We start from the raw sequence: 8,190 nt of genomic DNA on the forward strand, positions 1-8,190 counted from the left end.
CTGGAGGCTCAGATGCATTGACTGTTAGAATCTGGCTTTAATTACTTTCTTCAGCTTTCATTTTTCTTTTCCAAAAATATTAAATGTTCAATGATTATTTTAAATGAAAATTAGTTGGTAGTCTTTAAAAACCATTTGGAAGAGACGTTTGATAGAGCAGCAATGGGACATCTCTTAAGAAACCTTTTCTTGAGAATTTAAGCTATTTACTTAAATCATGAAGTGTCAGGTCTGGCAAAGGAATGGATTTAGATAGGAAATAAGTTGACAGGTATTTGTCTTAAATTGTTTTGAGAGAACCAATGGAATAAATCCAAGTATTTACTAGGATTACTTTTTAATGCTCAATCTAATATTCATTTTCAGTTCTCATTTTTGAGGCAGAACTGTACTATGAAGATATCAACATAATATCCATGCATAAAGTATAGTTTCTTTACACAGATGATCTGTGAGTGCAAGTCTTGCATCTAAGTAAAACTTTCTGATTACTTGAGTGCTGCTGATAAGTTGTACTAGCTGACTAAGAAAGGGCCTTAGCAGGGAAAAATCAGGTTGCATTATGATCCCCCCCCAAAAGTGACATGTGTATATACAACAATAAATGTGTGTGTGAAATAAATGTAAACCTACATGTGTAAGTTAAATGTGATAGGCAAATATACAACCATATGTCTAGTATATGTGTATACATTAAACATATTCACATTTTTGTATGTATCACCCTACAAACATTACATGTTATTTTACATACATGCAAGCATACATACATATACATTACATATATCAAAATGTATATGTGTTTCTGAACTCAAATTGTGTATAGAGATGTATATAAAATAATACCATGGGCTGGGAATGTGGTGTAGTGGCAGAATGCTTGCCTAGCATGCATGAAGCCCTGGGTTTGATTCCTCTGCACCACACAAACAGAAAAAGCCCAAAGTGGTGCTGTGGTTCAAGTGGTGGTAGAATGCTAGACTTCAGCAAAAAACAAAACAAAAAACGCTCAGGGACAGTGCTCAGGCCCTGAGTTCAAGCCCCAAGACTGGCAAAAAAAAAAAAGGAAAAGAAAGATAATAATCATGTCTTTAGCCTAGAAATCTAGACTAAAACTGATAAATGATGATCAGTATTCAGTGCAAATAATATTAATTTGTTAAGAAATTTATTTTGTTTATAGTTTAATTTTAAAAACAGATTACTTCAACGATAAGGTTCTTAAGTATACATATTAGGTCTCATAGAATAAAAGTAATACTCAATATGGAGAGTGGGGGTCTAGCTGTCAGAAGTCTTAGATTTTATACTGATTCTGTCTCTTACCCAACCATATGAAGTTAAGTAATCCATCCAGCTTCTCAATAGTCCATCACTCATGCCATGACTACAGTAGGGGAGCAGATAGGAACTAGCACCATAGAGCAGGAGTCAGCTTTTCTTTTCCATCCTTCCTTCCTTCCTTCCTTCCTTCCTTCCTTCCTTCCTTCCTTCCTTCCTTCCTTCCTTTTTTTTTTTTTTTGCCAATCCTGGAGCTTAAACTCAGGGCCTGAGCACTGTCCCTGGCTTCTTTTTGCTCAAGGCTAGCACTCTGAGCCACAGTACCACTTCTGGCATTTTCTATATATGTGGTGTTGAAGAATTGAACCCAGGCTTCATGCATACGAAGCAAGCACTCTTGCCACTTGGCCATATTCCCAGCTCCTGTAGGAGTCAGCTTTTCTTGTGACCTTTTGGAAAAGATTTTCTGTGAAGGGCCATATTGTCTGTCCCAACTCAACTTTGCCATTATAGTGTGAAGTGGATATGGGCAATGCATAAACAATAAGAATGGCAGTGCCCTAATAAAACTCTACTTATGAAATTTGAACTTCATATTTCTTTATATGAAAACTATCTTTAGCATGTGGGTCATACAAAAATAATCAACAGACAAAATTTACCCCACAGGCTGTAGTTTGCCAACATCTGCTACAGAGTTAGACAGAACTTTCCAACTTTGGCAGACCAAAATTATGTTTCTCTGGGCATTAGATTCCTTACTTGTAAGAAAAATGAAGCTAATATAAAAATAGTCTTTGTGTGAGTATTAAATCATCTAAGACATCTAAGTAGCCTGGTCTATGACACAGAGTGAGTGTGCATGAGTATTTCCTATTGCTATTGTTATGCTTCCTTTAGTTATTGTTATGCTTTCCTTTACTATTGTTGTACTTCCTTTCCTTTAGAAAGAAGCCAAAATATATTATTAAATTAAAAATAAACAATTTTAGTGAGTTTTGTAGATACACCTAAGTTATGATGGACTAAATAAATTTCTGTAAAGGCATTTAAAAATTTATACCATGCTATAAATTGCTAGTCTTCTAGAGAGAGAATAGGATGAGAATAAGCCAAGTGAAAAGAAAACTTTTTTCCTAGGAACTGTAGTTTGAAACGCTTCCCTGTGTCCACTAATTTAGTAGACTATCTAGCACACAGATGTGCCCGCTTTGACATTTAATCAGCACTGTTCCTCTAGTAACTTACATCCACGGCCCTAGGAAGGAGAGGGTTGTTTATTTTTTCTTCTGCCTTATCTTTGTTCAACCTGAGGCATGTTTCTCTATCACTTTCTCAGGTCTAGAATGCAGCCTCCCAGTCACCCCTCCCATCTTCCTCTTGTATAAGACTGACTGACTGTTGAATCTTCTATTTTCTAGAACAGATCATAGGGTCCAAATGGGCAGTTGGAACACTCTTTTACTTCTACCTGATAGCTTGCACTACGGTTTAATTATGTATTAGTTGCTGGAAGTGTTATTATGATTGATTCTTCAGAATTTTCAACATAAGTGATCATTTTATTTGTAAACAAGATAACTTTATTTCTCTCTTTCCAATTAATGTGTCCTTTTTCTTCTTTTAATGCATTCATCGTGTCAAATAGGAATGCAGAAAGAAAGCACCTGGTTTTTCACCATTTATTCTGAGATTTGCTGCATGATTTGGTAGATTACAAAATTAAAGGAATTTCTCTTCATGCCTAGAGAGAAATTTGCTGAGAGATAATAGTTTTTAAACCTTGACTAGGTATTGGATTTTGTCAAATACCTTTTCTGTATTTATTGATATTATCACATGGTTTATCCTCTTTAGCTGGCAATGTGATGGCTAACATTAATTTCTGAATTGTGTGTCAGCATTTCATATCTAAAATAAATCACTCTTGAGTAAGGTGTATGATTGTTTTTTACATATTGATGGATTTTATTTGATCTCTCAAGGTGATTTGCCTTTCTTGGTGTTTTTGTGTGCTTTGGGTGTTAGAATAATGCTGGCCTTTAAAAATGAATTAGGAAGTATTTTCTCTGCTTCTATTTTCCAGAACAGACCATAGAACATCAGTATAATTTCTTTCTTACACACTGGGTAGAGTTCAGTGAAACCATCTGAGCATAGTGCTTCCTGTAATAGGAGTTAATTAAATCATTAATTCAATTTCATAAATATAGGCCTATTCGGATTATTTATTTTTGTGCTAGGCTTGGTGGATTTTATATCTCAATGAATAAGTCTATTTTGTCAGTTAAAGTTATCCAATTTTTGGACATACTATTGTTCATAATGTTTCTTACTTAATCTTTGAATGTGCATGTAATTAGTGTGTAGTCTTGCTTGCATTTCTGGTATTTAGTGCTTTGTATCCATTCATCCTCCCTCTCACCCTTCCTACTTCCTTCCCTCCTTCTCTTCATATCTTCATCTCTTTCTTACTAAGCTTTTTACTTGATTCTTAATCAGTTTTATTGTCATTTACTTCAAAGAACCAACATTTGAATTGGTTTGTTGCTTTCTTCTTTCCTTTCTAAACCTTCACTGATTTCTACTCTGTATTCTTACTTTTTTTCTTTTTCTTAGTTTGAATTTCATTAGTGCTTTTTATTTCCAGTTTCCTACAGTGGAACTTCAAATGATTGGTTTTAGGTTATTATTTGTCTGATATATTCATTCATCCAGTGCTATACATTTCCCTCTTAGCATCACTTTTCAGTGTGTATCACACATTTTGAACTTATTTTCACTGAATTAAAAAATGTTTAAAAATTTCTATTGGGAACTGTGTTGACCTGGGTGTCATTCATTTAGAAGAGTGCTGTTTAATCTGCAAATATTTTGGATTTTTTCCAGGACTCCTTCTTTTATTGATTTCTAGTTTAATTCCACATAGGTTGAAGCCATATTTTGTGTGGTTTCAAATCCTTTTGTTGAGGATCCTTGTTCGTGTGGTGTTGAAGTGTATGGGCAGTGACTCATTTTATGATTAACTATGCTTACGTCTCAGTCTTTTAGTGGGCCTGTAGTACAGAATGTAATTTTAATAGACATTTCTCACCCCCAAGATTACTCCTTGCAAAACAGGAAGGCAATGACAAATTAGAAGGGACTGGTGTTCATTGATTGGCTGGTAAATGTTTTCCTTTGAAGAAAGGCTTTGTTACTGAGAAAAGATATTCTTGGCGTATTTTTTGTGTGTTTAAAAAAATTACTTATTTATTGTCAAAATGATGTACAGAGTGGTTACAGTTTCATAAGTTAGGCCATGGGTACATTTCTTGTACTTTTTGTTACCTCCTCCCTCACTCCCCCCTCCCCCCCTCCCCATTTCCTTCTTCCCCCATGAGTTGTTCAGTTGCTTTACACCAAATGGTTTTGCAAGTATTGCTTTTGGAGTCGTTTGCCTTTTTATCCTTTGTCTCTCAATTTTGATATTCCCTTTCACTTCCCTAGTTCTAATACCAGTATATACAGTATCCAGGGTACTCAGATGAGATACAGTGATAGTACGGGGACAGCCACAGGAAGGGGATAGAAGAGGGTCATCAAGAAAAGAAGCTACGGTTTCACATGGCATGTTGAAAGTAATTACAACAGTGACATAACAGTCGTTTCCATAACATGGAATTCATTTCACTTAGCATCATCTTATGTGTTCATAAGGGCATAGCTATTGGGCTCTTGTGATCCTCTGCTGTGACTAGTCTAAACCTATGCTACTTATTCCCTATGTGGGAAACCATAGAGTCCATGTTTCTTTGGGTCTGGCTCACTTCACTTAGCATAATTTTTTCCAAGTCCTTCCATTTCCTTACAAATGTGGCAATGTCATTCTTTCTGAAAGAGGCATAAAATTCCATTGTGTATATGTACATTTTCCTGATCCATTCATCTACAGAGGGGCTGTGCTGAGATGAACATTGTTGTGCTGGTGGCTTTAGTGTGTTCTTGTTTGTAGTCTTTTGGGTAGATGCCCAAGAGTGGGACTGCTGGGTCATAGGGGAGCTCTATGTTTAGCCTTCTGAGGAATCTCTATACTGCTTTCCAGAGTGGCTGAACCTGTTTACATTCCCACCAACAATGAAGTAGGGTTCCCTTTTGGCCACATCCTTTCCAACATTTGTTATTGTTAGTTTTCTTGATAATGGACATTCTTACTGTGGTGAGATGGAATCTCAATGTTTTGATTTGCATTTCTTTTATGGCCAGTGATGTAGAGCACTTTTTCATATGTCTCTTGGCCATTCTCATTTCCTCATCAGAGAAGTCTCTTTGTAAGTCTTTAGCCCACTTGTTGAGGGGGCTGTTGATTCTTTGAGATTTTGTTTTGGAGGAATGTAATTTTTTTAGTTCGGCATATATTTTAGATATGAGGCTTTTGGCTGTTGTATGGCCAGTAAAGATCTTTTCCCAATATGTGGGCTTTCTGTTTATCTTGCAAGCTATGTCATTTGCACTGCAGAAGCTCTGCAGTTTGATGCAGTCCCATTTGTCCAACCTTTGTTTGATTTGTTGCAATATTGGGCCTTTATTAAGGAAGTTTCGTCCTGTGTCTTGGTGTGTTTTTAAATGGTATTTTCTCCCTTCTTGGAAGCATGGTTTGTTTGGTTTTTTTTAAAGAAATGGTTTTTCTTTGATCTTTACCCTGAGAACTTGGAGAGTAACCTCCAAGGAGGTATAACTCCTGAAAACATGGGGACCCATTTAAATCCAGGTGGATTTTTCAAAACTATCTATTCTCAGTCTCCAGCAGCTAATTACCCTAAAGCATTCCAGCTGGGACTGGGTCTTTTCCTAAATCCTGACTGTCTTCTCCTGTTTCTCCAGTTATCAGGGATATAGTTTGCCCTATGACCTCAGTCATCCGACAGATGTAGGAAAAGTGTTTGCTTTTAGTTTGTTTAGCCTTTTTCTTGTTTGGGGGATGGGTTGATAAGTTCCAAGATCTTTATATGACAAAGTGGAAACTAGAAGTCTGGAACACTCCCGGGATCCATGGATATTGACTGAATCAGTAGCCTTCTAAAGGGATGACTAATCTGAGGGCAGCTCCAAACCCAATCTTGAGAGCTCAGAAGTGAAGTCAGTGATAAAAAGGTACAGGAGCCAAGAAAAGAGCTGCCACCCCATGGGAGAACACTTCATCTATGACTATCTAAGCACATTCCTTTATCTTCACTACAGGGCTGGTGGGCTGCTTTTAATTGGAGGGGTCTGGGGCTATCTCAGAATTCAGGTGCTTTGGTCATATACAACAAGAGGAGAAATACATATCTGTATGAGAAATATATATCTATTTCTATATATGTGCAATTGCTAAATTGAAAAGATATTAATTGATTAAGTTATATCATGCTTCTAAATAAGATCATGCTCAGACTGTCTTATTTCAAACTAGTTAATTTTGTAGAAAGGTGATACTTTGTTCAGTAACTGAACTGAAAACATTATTTTTAGTCCTGGAGACTGAATATTTGCTCTACCGTGAGATATTATCCCAGCTTTTTAAAGATGTATCTAGTAGGGGTAGGGGCTTTTACTTGCCCCAGGCCATTTGTATATCTATAATATCATTCGTGCCCATATAAAACTGTCAGTCAAGGCAGATGGAAGCATGTCTGTGCTGTCATGTACCAAATGATTCCATGGACCTCATCTGACCCATGGGTTAGATGTTCTCCACCCCTGAGATGCCCTGTTGTGCTATCACCTCAGAGGTACCTGCTAGTTTCTGCTGATGGCGCATTAGCAGTAGTGGAGAAGCTACAGCCTCTACTTCCTTCATTGTCCCTTAGATCCTCTTCTTTCTGAGATTCTCCATCTTGCCATAACTGCTTGGACAATTGTTCTTCTTTCCTTTAGTCGTGAATCATATATAAGCCTCTTAGCCATTCTCTCTAATTATACATTTTTGCTTCTCTTCCTTATTTGATCATTAGTTTAACAGATTTGTCTGAATTTAGATAGCTAGATAGGAGGGCTGAAGAAATGAAACTGGAAGAGCAGCCATGTGGGACACATAGTGAAGTTAACCATAAACCAGAGATCAGCAGAACATCATCCATTGCAGCCTAATCCAGGATTGTCCAGCAAGGCAAGTGTTTCTACAGATGACAGTCCATTTTAGAGAAAATCTGAATGGGAGCTGGGGACTCAGTGCCCAGTCCTTTACCTTGGACTATCCATGTTGGAAAATGGAAAGAGAACTAGCATGGAGCATTTACACAGATACTCAGGCTGGAAGGTCTCGAGTACCCCCCACCTAATTAGTGAGAGGATATGTCCTAGCCATCCCAGGGGACCGTGTGGAGATAGTCATGGACAGGAGAAGAACGTTTATAAGGAAGCTTATTAGTGGGGCCATATCTCCCGTGGGAGAGGAAACAACATGCCATCTTCACCTTATCCAGGTAGCAGCTTCTCTCTGGGGCTAAAGGGGAAGTAGGTATGTCTTAATGGTGAATGGGAGTGGCTAGTTCCAGGGCAGGGAGTTTAGGTATAGGTGGATCTGAGAGGAGCTTAGGATCTAAGGCGCGAGGCGGGGTGGAGGGGTGGAATGCTAACAATTAGCAGTCTTCTTACCCCAGAATGGATCATAGCAATCCTGTTTTGACGACATGGACGTCCTGGATTGATGACATGGGTCGTGACACTAAAAGCTGAGTTGCTTCCTGTGATTCTTTTATGATCTTAAAATCTTTGAACCACTGAACTTTTCCATCTTGTTATAAAATGTTGATTATGTAATGTTCTTACCAATCATTGTTAACAGATGATAAATGCTGCCAAAATTGATTTCACTGGATGTTGACACATACTGATTCGTAATGCCAAAGACAGATTAAAATGTTGGCTCCACACAGCAAGAATTTT

The sequence above is a fragment of the Perognathus longimembris genome, chromosome 2 (genome assembly GCF_023159225.1).
Source record: "Perognathus longimembris pacificus isolate PPM17 chromosome 2, ASM2315922v1, whole genome shotgun sequence".
Classification (NCBI taxonomy): Eukaryota; Metazoa; Chordata; class Mammalia; order Rodentia; family Heteromyidae; genus Perognathus; species Perognathus longimembris.